The 26,884-nt window shown below is 32.1% G+C and overlaps 3 pseudogenes; 2 read left to right on the top strand and 1 right to left on the bottom strand.

Annotated features, from left to right (window-relative positions):
• Positions 1 to 4,920: 4,920 nt before the first annotated feature.
• On the bottom strand, positions 4,921 to 20,127 carry LOC149550754 (protein ABIL1-like; annotated as a pseudogene).
• Positions 20,128 to 22,829: 2,702 nt separating this feature from the next.
• Positions 22,830 to 23,811, top strand: LOC149550753 (BTB/POZ domain-containing protein At5g48130-like; annotated as a pseudogene).
• A 284-nt stretch (positions 23,812 to 24,095) lies between these two features.
• Positions 24,096 to 24,650, top strand: LOC149550752 (BTB/POZ domain-containing protein At5g48800-like; annotated as a pseudogene).
• The last annotated feature ends 2,234 nt before the right edge of the window (positions 24,651 to 26,884 follow it).

Below are 26,884 nucleotides of genomic sequence, written 5' to 3'. Positions count from 1 at the left end.
CAAATGCCAATCCACATCCACAAGGTTTCATTTATTCAATAAATTCACATCCACCTGTGAGTAGTCTCATAGGTCATTCTTCTTCAGCCATGTTGACACCATTGTTCCACTACAAACAAGATAACAAGGGCTTCCATGAGGTTATTTGTATGGTAACCCTTGTAGATAGAAAATAAAAACTGAACATCACTAGAGTTGTCATGCCCAACTCCCCCAATGCCACCCAGTCCAGGAGTTCTTGAGAAAAGCCATCAGTGTTGATTTTAAGAACTCTAGCCTGGGGAGGACTCCAATGCCCCTTATAATTAACACACTAAGAGTGTTTCCTAGTTCGTGTCTATCGGGGAGAGAGGGAGCACTACCCTAAAGAGGAAAGGAATGATGTGAGTAAATACCAGAATCTCCAAGGTCCAAACCTCCACCAAAGTTACATTTAGCCATGAGTGTTTCATGAAGAGAATTAGCAATTTTAAGAGTGGGGGAGCTATTTCTGGGAAGAAGACTAATAATCTTTTTGGGGGGGGACTTCCATCCTCCTCTTTCTTGATTAGAGGACTTCATTACTGATGCTTTCCATTATGGAAAGAATCTTTGATAAGATTTGGATCAAAGAACATATTAAATTCTATTCATTATGGTGATGTTTGGGGAAGAAAACAAAGAACATACAGAGCTAGAGAAGAACGAAGTTGGCTAGAGGAGAAATTGGGGCACCATTAACTCTAGATAATTGCAAACCAGGTTCCCATTCATGCATTAATTCATTCATTCTTTTGATTCATTTCTAAACATGTAATTGAATGTGAGAGAAAATATTGATATGTTTGTTAAGTTTACTTTAAGAAATTGAATGTATTGGCCTTGTGTGCTAAATACTGGTGTACTTGTTTTGGGCTGCAGACTTGAATACTACCTCTGTAGACTGCACGTATAAAAATTCCTATATTGTGTCTTTGCCAAGAAACCCAATGAAAATAGCTTTGTATTCATTCTCACCGTACTATCTCAAGATTTGAGGCTTTTTAATTTAAAATAGTTTACAAAAGGAAATGGGTGATCTTCTCTATTGTTTGGTCAATCTTCCCTATAAGCCAATTAGTGTAGCATCACTAGTACATTTGACCCCATTTTTTTACCAATATTGGTCAAAATTTTGACTCGGGTTGGTCAAAATTTGGACCAACCAATTGGTCAAATTTTTTAGTCAAAATTTTAACCAACTTACTAGTTGGTCAAAATTTTGACCAATCCATTGGTTGAAAACTTTCCAGAGCCCTGGAGCAATTTCTAATAGGAATTGGTCAAAAACTCCCAGGCATTGGTTAAAATTTTGACTAATGCTTGGTAGAAAACATCCGAGAATTGGTCAACATTTTGACCAATGCTTAGTTGAAAAATTCCAAGAATTGGTCAAAAGTTTGACCAATGCTTGGTCAAAAACTTCCAAGCATTGGTCAAAATTTTGACTAATGCTTGGTAGGAAACTATCAGGCATTGGTCGAAATTTTGACCAATGCTTGCTAGGAAACTGTCAGGCATTGGTCAAAATTTTGACCAATGCTTGGTCAATTTTTTTTTGAGGTATTCTATAAAACAGTTCACATGCCTTGCCTATGATTTGACATTTTGCATGCATCCCGCACTCTTTCATCCTGATGATGGATTACAAAGAGTGATCTGAAACAATGATGCTAAAAAACACGCACAATCAAATCCAAAACAAACTTGCATTACAAATGGATTGTGGAAATCTAATACTGTTAATTTTGCATGCATGTCTACCATGACAATCACAACTTAAACATATATAAATCTATTATACATACATACATACATACATACATACATACATACATACATACATACATACATACATACATACATACATACATACATACATACATACATACATACATACATACATACATACATACATACATACATACATACATACATACATACATACATACATACATACATACATACATATATATATATATATATATATATATATATATATATATATATATATAAGTTATGATATTCCTGGTAGACATGCATGCAAAATTAACAATATCAAATTTCCACAATCCATTTGTAATGCAAGTTCATTTTGGATTTGATTATGTGTGTTTTCTAGCACCATCGTTTTGGATCACTCTCTGTAATCCATCATCAGTCAGATGAGAAAGTGCAGGATGGATGCAAAATGTCAAATCATAGGTAAGGCATGTGAATTGTTTTATAGAATGCCTCAAAGAAGCTAAGAATATTGAAATACTTACAAGGGTGTGAGGCACTTCATATTTGTTGATCACATAATATGGTTTAAGAACTCCTCACTGATTAACTTGCACCATAGACCGACAATATTCGTCTTTTTTGTGGGCTCCTATCCTCTATGTGAGTGTTGATGTAGAAGCCGAAGCAAAAAAAAAAAGTGAAAGCATGTTGAATAAGGTTTCTAATTTCAACTTGGTCAACATTGTTTATTTAAGGGCTATGCACTGGGTAATTCTTCAATGTTTGGAAATTAGGGGTAGCATTGCATCCTCTTTAACTATTACATGTATAGCCCTAGGAGGAAATAGGTTGTTGCCTGCTTCTTCTAGCCTAGAAGGATATGACTACAATAAAGACTAAGCTCAATCAAATATTCCCAAGTTCATAATAGCTTCTACAATTTCAACTGACTAGCATATGAATGCAGAAAAAAACTGTTTACCAAATGTATGTAGTAGTGGATTCAATCTCAAGCACCAGAAGAAAACTATATATATAATACATTCCATTCAGACACATGAAAACAACAAAGATTTTGAGTTCATTTGAATATCCTTGGTTTAGTGTGGTAAGCTCAGCAAAATAATTTAATCAAGCCAAAGTGAAACCCTTAGATAGGTTGCCATTTGTCTTGTGATTTCCATATTCAAAAAATAATGTAAGTGGAGTGGATATTTAATATACGGTAAATAGTGAAAATAAAAGACAGCCAACAAAGCATGGAACTACAAGCCCTTCCTAAAAGGTAAGGTTTAAAAAAACAATATCACAAATAGTTGCTACAGCTTATGCTATAAAGCCTTTCTAAAATTATAAGCATGTACAGATGCATATGAATTCTCCCTAGCCAAGTACTCTAGAAGACTTACTAGGCTTACAAGTAAACTCATACATTTTTGGAGATTTCTATGGTTTAGTTTATGATGCTAGTTCAAGATGGAATGCTTCTCATTCACAAGGAAGATGTCAAAGCTATCCACTATCTAAATCAATACAAAGATATGGTGTATTCTACTAAACTAAATCAACTAGATAAGATAATGAAAGATCTAAATATTTCCAATGTACAGTATAAGCCTCATGCAAAACTTCACTTCCTAGAAGTAGAAACTTTCTTGTCTAAGGTTTTAATGATCTGGACCACCTTGTGCACAATATATATGATCTATTTTTCAACAACCTCACATAGCCACCAATGAGGATATTTGATCTAAAGCACGAGTAGATTTCTATTGGTAGAAGTATAAGACTGGATAGTAGGAAGTGTTGCAAAATAGGATAAGGTGACTCTAGTTATTTTTGTCCTTCAAATGGGTTGAGGTAAGTTACAGTGCCTTCATTTCGGTAGAGGTTTCTTTAGTTCTCACTTGTAAATCCCTGTAGTTGAGAGAGTTTAGTTACCAACAACTCTAGAAGTTCTTATTTGGTCGGTTGTGTATACTTGAGGAAATTAGTGATGAGTTAGTGCCACTATTTGTGCCATGGGTTTCCTATGTTTGGGAATCGCTGGTAGATGGGATCATTAAATAGTACCTAAGGTAGAGAAATCATCTTATAGAATTGAAAACAAAAGGTTTGTTTCTCTTAGAGAAATGCAACAGTGCTTTCAATAGTTCTGAATGCTTGGAGGTGTAAATCTATGGGCTATTAAGTCAGTTCCTTGGGGATTGGATTCTTTAGAACATGAAAATCATAGACTGGAACTTCAACAAGATTATCCAAATGTCACAACTGCAGACTGTAGTACTTCAATCTAATTCTCAAGGAGCCATATAATAGGCCACCATGGGGATAGAAACACAAGAAGTATTCAAGATTTAGGAATTTGCATTAGAAAAGTATGTTCATATTTATTATTTATATTAGATGGTTAGATTTCAAGTTGTATATGTTTGTGAATAAATATTAAAACATAAAAATATTAAATGTTATAATATTTCTTGATTATCATCTATGTCTATATAGATAGGTCACTTTAGTGGCATAAAACTAAAAGCTAACATTCTTGCAGCCAGTGAATCATGGAGAAAATTTTAACAAAAGTAAAGAGGGAAAATCTTTTTCAATATATAGTGATGGAAATTTTGAGGAGCCAAGATAGAATGGACGAGCTACTCGAATGAAAGTTGTAGCTTTAGAGTTGTAGGAAAAATATAGATATGTGCAAAACATTGTAGATAGAAGGAAGCTTAATTGTAAATTACTGAGCAGGGGTTATTACCATTCCAAACCTGCCAAACCCACCAAACCCCCTTACCAAATGCTCAAATAAAAACTTTTTGCTAACTAATATGGATTTCTACTAAGAGTAAGAAAACTTTTGGGAAGGGAGGATTCATCACATCCCATTTGCTAACTGATAGGGATTACTACTGAGGGATAACAATTGTGGTCAACATGCACCACAAAATAACCATCTTTAATAGAAAAAGAGATTATTGAAAATATATTTGTTCTTGAACATTGAATACAAAGGACTATAGAAGTAATGTGTTGCTATCAAGCAATGTAATTGTTGAAGAGTTCACTTTGGTTGTATTCATAAAGACTATGTAAGTGCTAGAAAGGAAGACAAGAGTTAATTTCCTTTGGCTTCTTGGAATGATCATTGGTGCAATCAAAACAATCTAGTACAAACTACACTATTTTTGTTAGAGCTTTTGAACTTACCTGTCATCCAACACCAAATGAGTTGGGAGGAGTAATAGATTCAGGGGTCCCGATTGCTAACTAATGAGATGATGAAGCAACTGATGTAATGGAAACTTCATTTTCTACAGCCAGCCAACAAGAAGTAACAACACATGATTATTTTAGAAGTTGTGAAATTGAAAAACTAACCCATAAATGACATAAATAGGAGAGAAATTCCCTTCACACTCGACAATTTTATATGAGAACAATCTTCTCAACCCATAGACTAAACTTGATGGAGAAGACCAATATTTAAATTTCCTACTATTTGATAAATGGTTTTTGGTATGTAGATAATAAGGGGAACTGCTCTATAAATCATACCTAGAAAGTAAAATGTTTCAGATGCCACAATAAAAGATGTGGAATGGAACTCATTGCTGCCAATAATAGACAAATTATATTTTCAATCAGACAATATGTAAAATATTTTCTACAATAAGAGTTACTTTTTGTCTTCACAATAACATTTGAAGAAATGTAGAAATAACTAATGAGCATAAAACAAGATAAGTATCAAAAACCTATTGCTTGTATGTTACATGGAAATACCTAAATGAAGTATTTGAATTTCCATATGAGGTATTCTAAGCATCTACTACTAAATACCATGAGAGAGATCTATTCACATTTGTACCTGGAATTACCTCCACAAGAAAACCCTAGGTTTATACAAAATAATTTATGAATATAAGAATGTTCCCATTATGATGGAGAAGGAACATTCTAGTTTTAACCACACCTACAAAGAAGAGTAAGGAACTTGTTTCAAATGGAAAGAGGATAGCATCATTTATACATTAGAAATAGAGTGATACCAAAAGGCATTGCTTGAGGTTTTGCCTGCTCATTGTCCTAATTTATGCTTGATAATTTATCTACATCATGGTCAAGTCATCCAATTTGTGGGCCTTTCACATTAAACAAAGACAAGGAACAAGTAAGATATATTAATTTTGTACAATAAGTAATAAACAGGTCAATTAATGATGAATATTGGACTCACTTGGGAGAAAATAGTGCTTGTAATATCTTGGAACAGTATCTAGCAACTACTGTTGCTTGATTCCCTCTTTATTAGTATGTTCTTGGCATGTATAAAGTCTCTAAAATTGCAAAAATAGTATTATACTGGATGTGGTCAAAATATGTAATACATAAATGCAAACCAAACATAACAAATAATATTGGTCATTTGATGTAATAACATAAATACAACCCAAACATAGCAAATAATTTTGAAGTGTCTTGGTTCAATGTGCTACAATGTGAAATAAACAGTCAGGAATGATATTTTCATGTCTTCATTAATAATATACCAAGTAAGCTACTATTTACTACACATGCAAGTACCTGATCAAGGCAATCTATATGAAGTTCCACGTTTGAGAGCTTAGACGTTTGTTAATTGAGGAGATCATTGAGCTTGTAGGCAATAGTGCCTAGATCATCAACAACATTCACCAATGCCTTTACTACATATTCTTTTAAATTTTTCAATTCCCTACACAAAGAATTGTGATGAAGCTTCGTTAAAACAATTCAAGAGGTGGTTATGTTTTATATCTAGTTCTTCAAATGCTTTTTTTTTTGGTTCATATCTATAACTCACTTTCCTACAAACCACGTACGGAACTAAAAATGCAATAACTACATCAATCTCATTATATATTATCATCTAATTACATACTTCATTCATTCATTCATCCATTTATGAACTATAACATTCAATTGATACAATCACATAGCATTCATTAATATGATATAAAATTCATTAATACACAATACTAATCAAGACTTCATTAACACATAACAATATTCATTAACATAAACTAAAAATCAATATTAATATGCATCATTCATAGATAATTACTTAAAACAAAGTTCTTTCATTATCCAACAAGGTTTATCAAAGAGCATTTTTAAAACATCATTTCTTCTTTTTGTTTTTCTTAGCTCTCTTAAGAAAAATGCTCATAGGAGCATCCACATCTTCCTCATTCTCCTCCTCTTTTGGCTCGTGTAATGTCAAATTAAGATGGCTCCTTCTCTTTGGAGGAGTAGGAGGCTGCTACACTAAAGGGGGCTTTGTTGCAAGAACAAGTAAACGAGATAAATTGGCATACTCTTTTTCTTTTTTTAACTGTTACGAGTCTATAATTAAGTACTAGTACAACATAACATGCATTTTTCTTACCTAAAAATGCCACATCATGTACATTAACATTTTGATCTGCCACCACATCAACATGTTGAACACTTGGAACATGTTCCCCTCCTTCACCATGATGTTCAACATGCTCTAAAATATTCAAAAAAAGGATACACGTCAAATTGCAATTGAAGTTGTTAAATTATATTCATAATTGCATAATTAATTTTCAATAGCAAATTAATACCTCGACCACTATAATGTACATCATGGCCTTCGTCATGAGTAGGATCTATGATAGGATATGAAGATTGTAGTACAATATTATGCACATTGTTATGCAATCAATTTACGTTCAAAACTAACACCAAAAAAGAATCTTCTCAACTATTCAATTTCATTTACTTTTCATCTGACCAATTTACTTGTGAGATATCATTTGGTGCACTGGATTCTTGGGTAAGGCTTTCAGATTCTTCACATAGGCATGCAGCCATGACTTTATAGCTTTCCTTCAAGGCAATTTTTCTATCTTCATTTGTGAGCTCCACATTGAATTCTGTGCCCTGTATTTTTTGCTTAATATTGTCAATTTTTCATGTATGGTTTCATTAAACAAAATTGTTTGCAAAATTATATAAATAAATAAATATGAAATTTCATTGCTCCTACTTACAAGTCGAGACTGGAGATTCATATAGCCACCAGAACCAAGTTTGTGTTGGCCAACCTTTTGTAGTCTTGCTTTTGTAGCCATGGATGTGTCCTGCAATCTATGAACAATTTCAAACATCTTAGATTATATATTTACAAATATCACTAATTAGTGCATGATTACAATGTACTTAATACTATCATGACATACCTTTTTTTGCCATATGCTGCTTCATTTACTCTATTTTCACATAGCCTCTTCTCCTTTGCATCTTCTATTATCTCATTCCACTCCATTAGTGGAATCATAGGAGGATAGTTATACTTTGGGTTCTCCTTAAGACCCCTTCTATGTTGATCCCTCACGGTCTTTATATGTGTAGTGCTTGCCCCTAGTTCGCATTTTGCTTTCATTGCCAAACTCTTTTAGGCTAGTCTTATGTTTGATGATTAGTACTATTATTTTGGAGATTATTAGATATTGTTTTACATTCACTTTATTATATGATGAGATTACTTGGTAATCTATATTTCACATATGTATGATGATTATTCAGTATTTTCAGTTATCGATGATGATTAGTTAGATGGTTTATTATCACATGTGTTTTCTTATGGATACTTACCCCATACTGCATGTGTATGGTGTGCGTGTTTGTTTTCTTTATGTATGGTGTTTCTGATGTGGTTAAGGAAGGGAGTCGTAGTCACCTACTAGTTAGGATCTACAGGATGCACCACTCCATGCCATTGCTTGTTTAGCTTAGAATGTTGTGTATGTACATGCGTGGATTTTAGGTAAGTTGCAGGTACTGGGTATCGACTTCCCTGAATTGCCAGGATGAGCGTACCCTATCGCATTATCTCAATGGTAAGAGAGGGGAGATAAATCTTAAGTCCAAATCCTAAACCCTTTAACCATTTGTCCTAATTGATAATTAGGACAAGTATTCGAGTTGAGTACCCTCCGAATACATCGAATAATGTTAATTCATGATTATAACCCCTTGTTTGATTTAGTATGTGTTTTGCTATGATGAGTTTTCGTATCTTGCCTTTATGAGTCTTTGGTGTATTTTCTATTAATTAAGTCTAATTAAAAGATTAATTAATGATTTAATTAATGGGAAATTATTATGATATTTTGAATATTTAATTATATTTAATTAATTGAGAAATTAATTGAATAAAAAGAATTAAATTTGGAGATAAAAGTTTAAGGATAAATTTAGAACGTGATAATATTTAGTTAATTTAATAATAATATATTTAGAGTTCATTTTTAAATAAATGTTAAATATTATTATTTGATTTAGTAAATATTTTATCAATTAAGTTTCAAAAATAATTTTTAAAAAATGAAAATATAATTATTTAATAAAAGATTTTAGATTGCATGAGTTTAAATAGAAGAAATTAATTAAATTTTAAAAAAAGATATTTTAATTTCATAGAGTGCACATGGGATTAAAAGTAATTAATTAATTAAAAATAGTATTCGAGTGAATATTAAATAAAGTAATTTAATAATTCATAAATGTGCATGGAAAAGATTAATGCAAGATAAAAGAAAGATCAATAAAAGTTAATTTTGAGTTTGAGTCTGGTGAGCAAGGAGTCCTCTCGGGTGAATGCACAATTAGTGCCTCAATTTGAGGAGAAAACTCCTTATCACAACTTTGGAGTTCATTTTTGAGGGACCACAAATTTTAAGAGACAAAGCTCGGGAGAAGAATCTAGGGACACGAATTTTGAAAGCAAATTTCAAAAGGAGGATTCTGGAAAAAATTTTAGAGAAAGGTTCTTGAAGAGGAGCAAATTCTCTCACAGTTTTTGGGTGTTGCGTATTAGCATCATGTTCAGGTAGGGTCTTGTGTTTTAATCACTGATTAATTATGCAGTTATCCCTTCCTGTCTTCTTTGTGCCTATGGATTGTAAATTGGAATTCTCTGTGATGAAAGCTTAAATATTTTAATATTGTAAATTATTAAATGCTTGTCAATATATTCGGCATACGTAGAGATTAGAAAAGTGACTAGGAATCCTTGTTTGCTAGATTAAAGAAATCAAGATGTAATTGGGAAGGGTTGAATTTTAAATTAAAAGAAAATTTTAGATTGAAAATTCAGATGGTTAAAAATATCTTCTCTATCGAAATATTGATGAAAACAATTTCATATATGTATGTATATATATATACATATATATATCTATACATATATATATATATATAGATATATACATATATATACATATATATATATATATACATAAAAAAGAAGAAGGTGGTTTTTTTCATAAACTTTATATTTTATAAATTTAATAAATTAAATAAATTTATTTAAAAACATTTATTTTTAAAATTAATTTTTTTTTAAAAATTATTAAAAATTTAAAAATTTATATAACTAAATTTTATATTTAAAAATATTTATATATAATAATACATTGGGTGGGGTGGAGAATATCCCACGCACCCCCCCCCCCCCTTATGACATATCACTGTCGCAGTGTACTCTGTTGCGGCAACAGAAGAGAGCTGCGACGGCCACACTAAGTGGTAGGCCGGCGGGCCTTTTAATTTGTGTTTTATTTATTTTTATTTTTTAAAGTTTTAAAAATTGTGTTATTAATATAATTATTATTTAATTTTAATTATATTAAAAAAAAATTATATTAAAATTTAAATTATATTGAATTTATATTATTATTTATTAATAATTCTATAATTAAATAAATTATTAATAAAATTAATATAGTTCTTTTATTTATTATTAATTAATTTAATTAAAGTTTGATTTAATTAAGATTAATTAATAAGGAAATTTGTTTAAGTAAGTTTAATATTATAATATTGATTTTAATAAAAGCGTAGATTATTATAATTAAAGATTAATGAGTATTATTAATAATTTAATTATTACTCTTAGATTGTTTTAGGACTTTGACTTGAAATCAATTAAGGGTAATTGTTCATTTCATTTGGATATAGGAATGGGATAATTTGTAAGGGTAAACTATGGGTTCTATCTATTTAAAACTTACGTTCAACTAGAAATGGAAACCTTGCATTAACTCAATAGTAAATTATCAATCAAATCCAACTATAAGACGATTTTCTTGAACACAAACACTAAAAACTGAAACCTTATTGTTTAACTCAAACTATGTGTTTTCAAATCAAACCTACTATGAAACTATGATGTTTTCTATATACTGGTCATGGTTGGGGTTTGGGTGGTCCTAGAGTGTTGACTAGTTTAGGATGTTTATCAGAGGCTCAAGGGTTATGTGATTGTGTTGTCATGTTGATTTGATCTCGATCTTTTTTACCCAACCATGGTAATGTGATGGTTTGCTCTATGATATGGTTGTATTTAATACTTGTTATTGTTTCCAGTCTTCTTATGTGAAGCTGAAGTGTATGTATATGAGATACCTGACTTAACCATTTTTGAGTCATTGATCAATCATGTTTGATTTGCCTTCCAGTTGCTTTGAGAGGACTGAGATGTTTTGGATGATTTGTTCTTGATGATGTCATATTGTGACATGTTTTGACTTGACCATTACAGAGTCTTCAATTAGTATTGTGATTTATTTTGGGGATGCTTTATGGTTACTCATTGGAGAACCGATGGATATTGTGAATTATCATTTGATGCTTTTCAGTTGCTCATGGAGAAATGATGTGATCATTGTGGACTATCTTTTGATGCTTTCTAGTCACTTGTATAGGGCTGAGGTGATCTTATTATGATTCTTTGATTTTTGATTTCATGAGCCTAGGGTAGGATATCTATGTGTAGTGTCGGGAAGTGGCTTGCAATGGGGACCGGGGCCCTAAGAGGCTGCTAGTGTAAACCCATTGTAAGTTGTTTTAATAAGTGAAAACATTTACACTAAATGAGAGAAAAATGAACCTAACAAGATAATTGTATGTTCTCTCCCATGCCTTGAGTGCTAATACAGACTAGGATGGGGTAGAGAGAATGCTTGGTTGTGACCTTGCATTCCGTAGTATGCCTCGCCAATTCGAGAGGATACTAGTGGCCACAGGGATCACTAGGGACCCAAAATTCTTAAGGGATTGCTCGGGTAACTTCTAAGTAACTTTTGCAATGACACTTTTCCGCTTGCATAGTAGGTTTCCTATGTGTCTTTGTGTGCCTCTGGGTCTAGATGTCTATCTATGTTAGAACCTTTGAGTTAGTGTACTTTTAGGATTTTCCAGACTTAGAGAGTACTTGTGTTTTGTGTTTTGATATCTTGTTTGGGACTTGAGACTATCTCCTCAGTGCGGTGGGAGTGGACCATTTAGGTTCCATGCGATCAGGTGGTAGTGCTTTTTACTCTTACCATTGAGATCCGTCTGTGGTCACCGTGGCTGGAGCTTTCTTGGTTGGCATTTACCTTCATTCTGTTCATGGATTATTATGATGGATAGTTAGATTTTATTATGGATGTTTTATCATTATGAATGTATGGATGTATCATGCATGGTGAATGATTTTATTTATTTGACTGTACTTTCTATTATGGATTTGAGGATGATGTATCTTTATTTTTACATATGTATATTCTTTTAAGCCTTTCATACCCTATGACATGTACAATGGATGATTGAGCATTCTAAATTAATTTTCCAAGAGGCATTCAGAACAAATGTATATTATATGGACATTGGACTTTCTAATTATTCTTTCATGTGGATGTGGTAGTTGTTAGACTTAGGATTAGATTAAATTTAAATGTGACTCAACATCTTGGAATCCTTATGGAATGTAACCTGTTATTATGTTTGTTGATTACATGTTATTGCTTCCACTACTATGTGTTTGATGTGTATGTTATACATTCTTACTTCAAAAAAAAAATGTTTAGAAAACTTAGTAAAACTTTAGGTTAATTTTTTTGGATCCCTTGGCGGGGTGTTACAATATGCTTTGATGCTCTTTTGAGAAGTAGGCCAATGTCAAAAATGTTTTTTCCAAATTTCTCCTCAAAAGATGTAATCAGCTGATTTTTTAATTCCACAGATTGTAAATTCCACCTTTTTAAAATAGATTAGATTGTTAGATCAATAACTTTAATATAGTACAATAAATGGAAGAAAAGAAAAATTATGTAGCAATGATATGAAACTACATACCTTTTATGTATGGTGGGTCCAAATAGTCTCAATGTCATATCAAAAAGATAATCAAAGAAAGCATAAAACATAAAGGGATTATTAGTCCAAAACGAGTAATGTAAAAGTAAACTAAATTTACACTTTAAATAATAACAATTTTAAATCACCTGGAAGCTTTGGTTCTTTTAACGAAAACATAGTTTTCTTTTTCAACAACAATTTCCCTGCATATGAACTAGTGCTAATCACATGAACTACTCCAGGAAATGGATCAACTTTAGTAGTACTACTCTCTATTCTCTATCAACTGAAGGTCTATCTGTTAGTGCACAAAATAGGAGTATAGTAAGATCTATCTGGCATAACTTTTATCACTAGTTACATCTATTGATGAATTAGGGCAAACATTTTTAGACCATACTATTCTTTTACTACCATTCCTTGTGATGAGTTTGAAGATTTAAAATATTTTACTTCATTGACATCCAATGACCCTTAAAGTGGAATTGAATGACATGGTTTTGTAGCTAAAATGACATCTTAAAAGATAAAATGCATGGTTTTGTAGCTAAAACAGCTGTGAAAAACACATTCTAACTAAATTTTCCCTATAATGTATCAATAAAATCATCGAATTTTTATCTACTCTCTATCAAGATCACATATTTATCTATGGAGAGAACTACAAAAATGTGTCCCAAAGGTGATACAATGTAGTTCTAAGATGCATTAGTTCATTTTGGTAAAATTAATGAACCTTCTGGTTAAGACTACCTAACTATGTTATCCTGGAAACACATTTAATCCTTCCAAGAAAACACATACACAAACATTAATGCAAAAGGATCAAAATATGAAGTTTATTAAATGTAAATGAAACAAAATGACAATTAAAGCACACACCAAATGAAATGAAAGACAGAGAGACATCACCAGTCACACTTTCTTCATTGGTAAATGCATACATAAAAACATACAAAAGTACTGCCACCAATCAAAGTATTGAAATTGTTGCCATATGAATTTTTTTACTTCAAACTAGAGTACAAATCTGTCAAACGGGACCTTAAATAAAAATCTTTAAAAAATATATACTAGAATACATCTCTTCCCAAACATATGCATTTCAAAGTTTCCAAAGCTTGTAAGCCAACATATACGCCTAAATGATTACAAGAGTTTTGCTAGTCATCTTGTATCTGAATAATGACAATTTGGATGAAGCGTAAATGAGCATAGGGACACATGGTGGCTTCTTTCCCAATAAGAGTTACAGATATCTGAAACCCACCACACTCTTTGGCATGATTTATGATTGATGAAAATGAAAACTTCACCCAAACTTGTACAAAAGCTATAGAGATGTATCAATATAAACACTATAGGCATCATAGACACTTTTATCAAAATTACAATCTCTCCTAGCAAACAAATAAGCAAAAACCAAGATCCAATAAACAAAAAAGTTGATAATTAGCTTCAAGAATGAAGATGAATCACTTAATAGAGCCTTTCTTAAGCAATTGGAGCTACTAAAATGTCCTGCCCTAAATAAATGGTAAACACAAAATAAATTCACAATAACCAATTTTATTAAAAAACTGCTGCTAGCTAAACCACAATTGATGATTGAACAAAAAAATTAAATTTTTCAGAAAGAACCTACATAATATATATTAGAGATGACTTGAAAAAATACCAAAAAAAATTCATCAAGTCACTAAGAGCTATCCTATCAATAAAATAAAAAGATGAAGATAAACTCATAAAAATTTGGAAACTCCGGTTTAGTGACTTCCCTTCCACAAAGAAGAAATAGAACAATAAAGATAGTTATATCATATTGACAATTGTTTTACAAGATAAAAACAATTACTAAAATAAACTATCAAGTCATCAGTGAAAGTGCTCATATTAACACCAAAACAAATACATTATACCTACAGCTTACATATGCAATACCAAAGATCATATATCAGAAGTATACGCTCGAGACAAATATTAAAAAATAGAATAATAACATCTTGAAGAATAAAATGTCAATTAGGGCATTCTTTTGCATCCTTTAAAGAAAACATAAGTAAGAACTTACATTCAGTCACATGTACCAAAGTACTAATCACCAGATTTTGTACTCTGGTACGTATGATAGGTACATGAGTAGAAAATCCACCCAACAAAAAAAAATGCATGATTAGAACATTACAAAATACAGAAAAACATGGTTTTACCAATTGTAGTGGGCATAGATGAGGATGTTTGCATGGTCCTTGTTGCCGACAATGTACAAGGTAATACTGGACCGTCAACCGAAGGAGGTTTCTGCACTTCATCATGAGCTAAAGAATACAATATTGTTAGCAAAGGCATTTGCAATGGATAAAGATCAAATGGGATACTAGCTAGAAGCATCCACACAAAAAAAAGGTAAGTGTTATAATGTTGATGAAAACAAATAAAGAAAGTGTTACTTACATGAAGGTTGTGCGCTACAACCCTCACAATGTTCACCATGTGATGTCACAACTATCACATATTTCTATACAAGAACACATAAAATTAGAGATCATGTTCCATAAGGTACTATAAAATATTAAAATCTATTGAACTTCTACTATTGCTTCAGTCGAATTACTACTTACCTTCAAAGATTGGACCCTACTGTCCAATTCTTTTCTGAGTGCCTCTTTCTCCTTACTTGTGTCACCCTCGATGATAATGTTAACAATTTCATCAATGTATCTTTGTTTGATTTGTTGGGACATGAACATAGGTTCAACACTAAGGGTGATGTCATGTAGAAATAATGCTTGTATTTCAGATCGCATTTTATCAGCTGTCATTCTAGCTTTTTCCTATCATTTGTGATATCAAATATCAGTAAAATTTCATCAAAATAACTCAAAAGTCATAAAAAAAGAACATAATAATATGATATTTGTTTCTATATTAACATTAAAAATTATGATAACTAATGTTTACCTCCATTGAAGGTGTGTGAGATGGTGCATCCATGTCACCCTGTAAAAAAAATTAGTAAGTCTTAGAAATCAGCAACAAAGTTAAAGTAATAGACTTACCAAAAAAATAAATTAATAATAAAGTAGATTGTATATGTAAATCATATGTCTTGAGTTAGCCAAAAAAAATTTGTAACTAATGTGTATATCTAAAAAAATATTTTACATATTCTACTTAATGTTTATATTTGCACATATGGTTTGGAAGAAAAATTTGGTCGTACATGACCCCATCATAGTTGACATTGATCCTACCTGGACATTTCATTGATCATCATGATCTTCATCCATGTCATCATCATCATCATCATCACCATCATTGTACTTGTCACTTTGATCATCGTCATCACCACCACATCTTCATCACCATCATCATCATCATCATCACCATCATTGTACTTGTCACTTTGATCATCGTCATCACCACCACATCTTCATCACCATCATCATCATCTTCATCACCATCATCATCATGATCATCACCATGATCGTGATTTTCATCAGCATCATCATCATCATTATCACCATTATTGTTAGCATGACCAAAATCATCACCATCTTCTTCTTCTTCATCACTAGGTAACTGTTGTTCCTGATAATCATTTACTTCATCTTATGCTTCTTCAATATCTTCTTCCATCACATTATACTTTACCATCCTTCCTCTTGGGTCATGTCTAACAAAAAATGACCAACCTAATTTGTGGGGAACACCAAAGTAAAACACTTGCTTGCATTGGCTTGGAAGAACATAGGGCTCATCTCTGACTGGCTCAAATGACCTTGTATTAATCATAGTAAATCCACTATCATGTTCAATAACAGTCCTAACAAGATCATTTTGATTCATTCATAGCCTGAACCATTTGATGACAAATAGAACTATTTTGAATGAATTAAAGTCACACTCAAGTATATCATCCAAAATGTCATAGTATCAATTTCCAGATTGTTGAGGATGTATGTCAATTTTAGATGAAATGTTGGTGACCGCAAAGACAACACTTATCCCGAAATCACATGTTTTCTTCATTTCGTCTAACTTTTTTTTACAAAATTTATAGCCATGGTAGTACATAGCTTTGTGGTGTTTCACCTACAATTATTCAAACATGTCAATATTTTTGCATTGATCTGTGAGTTGATATTAAACTTATGTCTCATGATTAGTAATCTTATGTGTACCTTTGTATCTCTTAAGCCATATACTAGATCAAGTACCATTGGCATAACATTGGAATCTTCATTATGATGAGCTTCTTTAACCAATGATGCAACACCATCCCATGTTAATGAGTGACCATTTTCTTGAGACTATTTAATCCATACCGTCATCTAATCAAGATTGTTTGCAATATACAAATGTAGTGCATCTCACTCATAACCAACTATAAAGAAGACAATTACACCGGTTAGAAATAACTTATATATATTGATGATGGATAAGAATTATTAAACTATTAAAAAAATAACTTATAATTACCTCTCACTCTCCTCAATCTACCTTTCCCCATCAAGTACTCCCCTTTGAATTTGTCATTAGAGTTGGGATCCCAAATGCGATCTACATGGATATTTTCTGCAAACTTCGGAAGATATTCACTAATGTACACCATGGTCTGGTATACCATATATCCGTCTACCATAGAACCCTCAGGACATGCTCTTTGTCGAACCAATCCTTCGTAAATTTCAAGTGCCTCTCAACCATCTACATTGATCTAGTTTGTATAGGTCCACACAATTCAATCTCCTCAACTTGATGTATGAGGTAGTGTTCTTGAGCATTGAAAAATGTTGGAGGTAAACACTTTTGTATTTCACACATAAGTTGTGGAATTTTTCTCTTCCAATATTTTATATCTTTTTTATCAATTTCTTTAGATGATAACCACCTAAAAGAGATTCAACATGCAAAAACACATAAATGAGATTTCAAATAAAATTATACAATAGATTTCAAATAAAAAGCTACAAATCTAAGAAAAAACACTTCTAACCTCATATATTTTTCAAGATCATATATAACGTGTTTAATACTATTGTCAAACTAGTGTGGAAGGGATAAAGGTAGGACGTACTGCAATCATTTCAATATATTATTAAATAATGCAATAGGTAGTACATTCGATTTTATAAATATATTGTAAATAGAGAACATGACTTACCTTGACAAAGGTATGTCAATCCTGGCCCAAAATCACCTTTCTTTGATAGAAGAGTGCTTATATTTGCAATAAATCCTATTGGAAATTTTTCTTTTTTTATGACTTCTTTTAATGCATCACTTTGTTGCTTCGTTAATAACCAAGGAAGGGCACTTGTATTTATGCAGTCTCCATTGCTATTTGATTCAATGAAATCTTTTAGTGCATGATAGGATTCATGAATTTTAGTAAAAATTTTGGCAATTTGTTCTCTATCACACCTTTCATCTAACATTTTCCATAGTGTCTATGTTACATTCTTTCCAATATGCATAGCATCAAACAAATGCACAATTGGGAGAACCTTGTAGTATGGTAATGTACTAAATTGATTAGGATAACTTTTCATTCCTATAGGAAGTTGTCATTGATTTCTTGATGACCTTAATGAGCATCAATTACAGCATTAGTAAATATAAGACAATATCAAAATATAAATTTTAAACTTTGAACTAGAAATTGGACATTACCTCGATGATTTAGTCGATCGTATTCCAACTTCCATAGATGAGGTGTCATTCTTCGTGGTCTTGATGATGTCTCTTCTTTCCCATTGAAAAGATGTTTTTCAAAAATTTGATACTTATGATTATTTTGCAGAAAGTGCCTAAACTCATCGAACAATTTATTTCCTAAACTTCTTGAATGACGAGATTTCATCTTTGGACCACAAACTAGACATACAAATTTTTCCTTTGTCTGAAGACCTAAAAGATCATGTACAATTATCATGCGCAACTTAAGTATATGATAGTAATGTGTAAGCACTATAACAGACCAAAAATATGTGATCTTAACAATATAACATACCACAAAAATCATTTAGCCCAAGGGCATTATGTATTATCCATACAAGCATTACATGGAATTGAAATTGTTGGTGTCTTATTAGTCTAGAGATGTCATATATAGTGATGTCATTCCATAACTTCAACAACTCATCAATTAGGGGCTCAATACACACATTCATATCTTTAACTTGGTACTTACCTAGTAATTGAATGAACATAAACATTATATAATTATTACGACCATTTTCATTCACTATTTATAAATTAATTTAGATAACTATAAAATGAAAAAATACCTAGCACAATCATTGACAACATTATGTGCTCCCTCTTTATGGACATCCAAGGAGGGATGTTATTGTTAATAACAAAAATAGGCCACATTGAGTAAATAGATCTCATATCTCAATATGGATTGATACTGTCCATTACCAATGAAAGCTTCAGATTACTAGGTTCTTCTTTAAAGTGTGACCATGTTTCTTCTATCTATTTAAATGTAGAACCATCAGCAGGCATTTGCATAATGTCATCTTGACTTCTATTGCATGCATGGTAATCCATAAATTGTGCCAAGCTAGCATACTTAAATAATCATTGAAGACATAGAATAATAGGAATGTACCGAAGAACCTTGTGAGGCACCCTTTTTGTTATTTGATATGACCGATATCTACTAATATGACAATCAGGGCATTCTGTTGCAAATTCATGTTGTTTATGATATAGAATGTGATCATTGGGACATGCATGTATTTTCTGATACTTCATTCCAATCTGATTCATAATGGTAGATAATTCTCGGTACGAACAAGGAAAAATATTTGATGGCGGTAACAAAAACTCACCTGTCAACCTACAACAAAAAATATGCATTGTTAATTTAATGAATAGTAATTGTATGCTAACATTGAAGATGACAAAAATGGCATACCTTAGCATATGTGACATTGCTATATTGGATGTACCATTCATAACCTTTAAGTTCACCAACAACACTATAGCTGAGAGTAGAGTTGTTTGGGAGCCTTCATATAAGGACTCGTGTGCCTTCTCAAGTAAAGGTATATCAAGACCATCTTCATCATCATTATCAGATTTGATAGTACCATCAATGTGAGCCTCTTCATTATTTGTCTCAATACCATCTTCTCCAATCATGTCCTCCGGAACATTGTCATCTTCTTCCATGGGAGTGTTATCCTCGACTTGGATATTCAAACCTCCATGTTCCTCTAGTAGGAAATCCACATTCAGTAATGGATGAAAATTGTGGCCTCCTTCAATGTGACCATGTTGCCTACAATGACTCTAGGCTGTTGTGATTAGAATTCTTTGATTCTTTAAGCCCTTAAACTTTTTGCAAGGACAATAACATTTATCAGGTTTTCTTCATAACTGAGACCACAATGCAGCCATTTTCTCATTATTTTGTTATGGGTTCATATTGTCAGGCATGGTGTTTCTTCATAGAAAAATATATCTGCAAATAAATTGGACATGTTGTAGATAATGTTTATATCTGCATATATGGAAATTGTTGATTAATATTTTCAAATGTAACTAAAATGATCCTATAATTTCTAGAAGGCCTAGATGTTTGAAAAATGTGGAGTTATAGACAAGGTATCTTAATTATTTGTAAAATGCCTCAAAGAGATGTCACAAGGTGAAAGTTACTTAGGTGCTATCAGGAGCATGCCTTGACTAATCCTGATAGCAATGACTGATCTGATTAATCCATCAACTAATGAAGATGACTAAAAGATCGAAATATATTAATGTATAGCAATGTTTTTCTCAAGGAAATATATGCTCTTCAGTAAGATATAAAAGGAAATATGAATTAGATGTGATCTATGTGTGCTCTAGGCAGATGGACATTACCTTTTGAAAATTGTTTGACAGGGGCATCATATTTTCATCAATTTATTAAGAGGTTTGTATAGTTTGAGATTGGAGTAAGAGAAATGTATCATTGTTTATGAAGATTATTATCCTAAGGACTGCAGACTAAGTGTAATTAGACATTTCATTGTCTATGGCTTTACCAATCCCAGGAGGCTAGCTAGGAATAGGAACTGCTCTAGGAACATTTTGTGGACAGGCTTTTGGAATGAGACAATTCAATATACTTGGCATTTACATACAACAATCTATTGTGATATAATGTCATATTTTGGATCATATAGTGTCATCTAAAACATTACTATTGTACAATCAAACCTAGAAAAAATAATTCATTAATATGAATTGTGAAAATCTGATATCACTAAATGAGAAATCTATTTAAAAATAGAATGCCAATGTGAAAGCAATCCTAGAGAATATATATTTTTCAATGCTAACAATCAGCTATAAGCATAAGGTTTCCAATTAATACTAAACTATAAGCATGATACTCCAAAAAAAATGTGTGATTGTGTGATGAAACAATATGTACAATTATAACTAAAGTGTCATCTAGTGGCTCTATCTTGCAATTGTAAACATGATTTGTCAAAATATTTTGGGTGTGAGAGCCTCAAACATAAATTCTATCATGGAAATGGTTCTATCTTGCAACCATAAACATAACAAGAGTGTCACCTAAGAGCTCTATCTCACAACCAGACACATGATACTCCAAAATCTTTTGGGAGTTCAAATGCATACATTCTATCTTATGGAAATCTTAGCTGGTATGACAAGGTCCATGACCTAACTAATCTAGGTGAGCCCTTTAGTAGTTTCCTTTTCAAATAGCCATGAGCCTTAATGGCATGCATCTTCATAACACATGGATCCTATAGTTTGCTACTAGTTAGAACATTTGTTTCATTGGTTTTCATCAAATGATTTGGTTGCAAAGAAGGCATACAATCTTGCAATTCATATAATCAAGAATGGCCATGGCGTGCATTAACTCTTATTATATGTATTGTAATACTTATTTTAAGGCCCTTTAGGTTAGGAACCGCACTTCTCTTTGATGGATTTGCTAAGCAAGATAAAAAAAACTTACACAATATTTGTTGAAGAAATGTACCATCAAATAGAAAGACACATGAACTTTGAGAAAAAAAAATGTGTATCAAATAGCTAGCAAAAATCTAAAATTTGTATCAATACCATGCTATTTTGAGAAACAAAGGTAGAAGATGCTATGTATATGCAATTTTCTACCATAGTAAATGTAGAGAGGAGGTGACAAAGGAATTCCTAGACCTAGAATCTGTGATCCTTGATTTTGTTGCAGTAAACATTCTCACATTCCCAGAATTCCAAAACTAATAGGAAAATGTCAAAATTTGCTCTGATGTCCTTATTCTCAATGGCCATGCTGTAGAAGCTCTAAAATATCGCTTTCCACATAGAGTAAAAAATAAGTTCTTCCAAACCACAAATTTTGGTTTCATATATGATTTGAACAAAGACTATATAAGAAATGTGTTAAGAAAGAGACTAGAAAACTAAACAAGTAGAAGCCAGTGTGTAAATACAGGTTTGTAAAATAGAAAGCATTGAACTTATAATTGAATCAACATGACTATGTACACAAGTCCAAGCCCTCACCTATCCTATAGTTTAACAAATCTCCAAAAAATGAAGAGACAAGTAAATTGATTCACATAGCTGACACATCCACATAAAAGGATATTTTTATTGGCAAAGCTGTTCACAATCTAGAAAATCATATCCAAATCTTAATTGTGGATAGAAAAGAATGTTTGCAAGCAATTGCCTATTCTAATCCCTAGATTCTTGGGTCAAAACACACAATGATAGACATGTGAAACATGGACAGGAAAAATAATATAGGTCACAACTAGAAAAGAGTCTAGAGATGGTAAAGTTGATACTAAAGTCGACCAAGCAACAAATAACATGAAATCATAATGGAAGAGTGAACAATGGGTAATGCACGGTATGCAAAAAAGGAGATTGGAAAACTTGGAAGACAATGACCAAAAAGGAAATTCAAAACTAGTGAATAGCAAAATCAAATTTCTTATAATAGTCATGAGTGGCACTATAAGACTGACTAGCAAAATTTGTTTTCAATTGGCTATTACTTCCATTTCTATTTCATGAAGGTAAATGTTTATAGATCTTGCATTTTCTAATCTGGTATGGTTTACATAGGTCTGAAGCTACATGGTTCTCAACCAACACAGTAGTTCACATTAAGGATTCCACTTTCCATCTTCACAAGGTACATGAATTGATCTTGGCCCCCTTATATTTTTCATATTTTGTATAAGATATGAATGCATTTCAACTTTTGTACATGTCTACATGCAGTTACCTTTGGTTTCCATGAGTGGATACTTGAATTGGAAGCTGAAGGAAGCCAATGAAATACATTTGAATTCTTGTCCAAGTGGGGTGGATACTTTTGAGCTCATAGTAGCCCATTTCTATGGTTGTATGATACACATGGAACCATCCACCATCTCAGCAATGAGGTGTACATCAGAGTTTTTTGAAATGACGGAGGACTACTCCAAAGGAAATCTTTGCAAATGAAGCAACCGATATTTCAAAGATACAATACTCAAGAACTGGGACCATGCCATTGAATCCTTCTGATGGTGTGAGGAGCTTAGTCGCATAGCCCAAGGGCTTGAGATAGTTAGCACTTGTATTGAAGCAATATCGCTCTTAACCTACTTTGCAATTGAAAAATGAGCTCCTGTACTATTTCCATTGGCACCCATGGAGATCACATTTGGGGCTGGCCACATGGAGAACCTAATCAATGACCTAATAACCCTTCCTTTGGACTATTTTAGGCAGATAATAGAGTCAATCAAAAGGAAAGGCATTAATGAGAAATTTACCTACAGAGCACTATTTTTGTACATCGACAGGTGGGTGCTCTTGTTGTTTTAAGGAAGCTATATGGGCTCTTGTTATTCAAGGAAGCTATATGGGAAATAAGTCCTTCATGGATTACATTTCCACATTGCTTCTTTGAAATGAGAGAAAATTTGTTAAAAATAATTCAGTGGAGATCTATAACTCTAACAAATACACTTAAAATGAAATTTGAATAGAGCTTTATAGTCCTTTGATGATTTGAGTTGATTTACATCTAGATTCATTTTCCTAGATTCTAATGAATCCTTTATCATTACAAATGTATATTTGATAGGGTGGACTTTCAAGGTTTAAACATGATAAAGGACAAAAGCGATGAGATGAAAGCAGAGGTGGAATGTGTGGTTAAGATGATCCCTATGAACAAAGATATAGTACCTATTACCTTCCTATTTGGCCTCATTCACTATTCCCTTGCATGGAGTGCAGATAGAGAGTGCACCTTTAAGATTGAAAATAGAATTTCAAGCTAGTTAGATCAGGCTATGGTAGCATATTTCTTATTGCCATTAAAGAATAATGATGATGTAATTGACTATTTGGGTATTTTGGAGGTAGAGAGCATGCAACACATAGTTTCCATGTTCATGTCTCAACAAAGTGATGTGGGGGAATAGTCTGATTAAACCCTTTTCAGTGAAGGGAATGCCAGTTCTCATAGATCCACTAGCAATAATCCATTTGTATGTAATGTGGACAAAGTGTGGGATGAGTATCTCATAGAAATTGCTACCTATTCCAATGTTTTGCCTGCCATTTTCTTGGATTTGGTTGAAACTATGCCATCCTCTTGTAGGCCATTCTATGATCAGCTCTACAAAGCTATTGACTTATACCTCAAAAGCTATTGACTTATACCTCAAGGTAAGGTTTACTACACTTTCTTTAATTTCATATTTTAGTTTTACCTAATGTTCTTTGCTGAAGCTAGATAATGATTAACCATTGTAGCTAATCATGGTCTCTATGTAATTATTGACTGTAATTAACATCAAATGATGCTATGTGAATGCTAGTGCACTAGTGACCAAAGAATTTCATAGTATTGTAACATCCTACTAGGGAATGCAATTGCAGTTGTTCTATCCTTTCTTATCATATGGAGATTTATTGCTATATTCAGTGGATGTAATCTTGTATTTGTACATTGGGTTCCCTAGTAGGGCATTTCAAGTATACTCTGAACATAGAAATATAGATATATATGGTAATCTCATTTAAAACTATATTTTGGCCACTTTCCATTATCCTTGTTGCAAATCAATGTTCCATGCTCCATGGTTTGATTTCTACCCATACTAGGGAGCTTCTGGATCATAGCCTCCAACATATTTTCTAACACAAGGAAAATTTGTTATCTTGAAATCTAATTTCTAGTACCTTGTGAATGATATATCAATTCACCATACTCTCTATTTGTATTTTCATGACTTTTACTCTGTCTCACCTATTCGTTGATTTTACTCCTAGCTCTATAGCAGATGGATTTGTTCTATGGGAAGATACTATGGAAGGTGTCAATTGTATCAAATGTCTTGATTTTGAAAAGCAATCAAACCCATACAGAAGGAAATCAATAACTGAAGTATTGTCTTTTTTTAGAGAAGATGATGGACTATTAAAGACAATGTCTCTATTCATGTAAACTAGTCACATTAAATATAAGAATATCCAAGGAAATTTATAAATTATGATCATTTAATGAATAGGCAGGTTAAAAGTAAAATTGTTGCAGTGCATATCATCCAATTTAGTATTTGAAAAAGTAGATTGTAACTATTAGGACATTCATCATTGATGGCACTGCCCACATGTTTGATAATCATATGAAAAGCCTCTTTGCAAATGCATTGTAGTGAAAGGGAAAATCATAAAATATTTTTGTCTAAAGTAACAGAATAATGTGCTTGATTACAAAGGTGATTGAACTTGATGAATGCCTATTGATTTACCATAATGCCATTTCAAGTACAATCATTGAGATTCATATTTTGTTTCAAGAAATTATGAATAGATAGGAGTCATCTGCATTTAGGTCAATAAAGAAGAGTTTTTTGCATGCCTGCATATTTTAAGATTTTACTTATATTTATATGAATGATTTGCATGTAGTTCTTGAAAGAAGGCTCTATGTGTATGAACTAGTGGTTTCAATATATTGCCTTTGATGATGGAAACTATATGTTGCATGTAGTCCTTGCATTACTCGGCTTGGATATCCTCTATGGACAAACCCACTAGAAACTATAGGATTTACAAAAAAAAATGAAGCAATAGAAACAAAATCTAATGCATATATGTTCCTCCCTTGTAATATATAAGTTGATATATATTTACCATTGAAGAGCATGCTCTTCTTAATCTATCCATAGAGGAAAAATTTGAGTAATATATCTGGGTTTGATTCCTTTGTGCAAATGCATTCATAGATATCAAAGACTGAGAGGACAAACATATGCAAAATGCTTAACTACCAAAGGCTGTCAGAAGAAGTTTTCTTTAAGCCATAAGTAAATGAGTGGTCATGACCTATTCCTAAAATACATGTAACCCCATAAAATTCCATACAACTGAGTAGCATCATAAAATTCCACATAGCTTAGTAACATCATAAATCTTACAAGGCCTTATGATAGAATGTGAGCTTCCTTCTCAAAGTTATTATAATGAGATTAAACAATATTTATACTCATAAACTCAAAAATTTAGAAACTGATATTTCAAATCTAATATAATTACGCTGTGGGATGTGTGTGCACCTCTGCAATAATTTGATACTATTGACAGTCAAGAAAATGACAACAAACAAAATCAACATAAAAATATCTCACACCTTTTTACTGGCTTCCTCTTAGCCTTCTTGTTTTCTATCCTGGCAGTTCCTTGGCTTCGCCCTTGCAATCACCATTTAAATAGGTTGAAATCATTCAAATAAATATTAAAAAGAGTATAAATTATTTAAATTTCAAATTTTACAAGGAAACTCACATTTATTATAATTTTCTAGTTAATATAAGCCAAAACGAGAAAGCACATTTTTAGAGATAATAATGATGAATTCAATCTAAAATACAGACAAAAATAA

This window comes from Cupressus sempervirens, chromosome 6 (genome assembly GCF_028749045.1).
Source record: "Cupressus sempervirens isolate cs-2001-9-10 chromosome 6, ASM2874904v1, whole genome shotgun sequence".
Lineage (NCBI taxonomy): Eukaryota > Viridiplantae > Streptophyta > Pinopsida > Cupressales > Cupressaceae > Cupressus > Cupressus sempervirens.
Note: the sequence above shows the minus strand (reverse complement) of the source record. Positions and strands in the feature narration are given on the sequence as shown.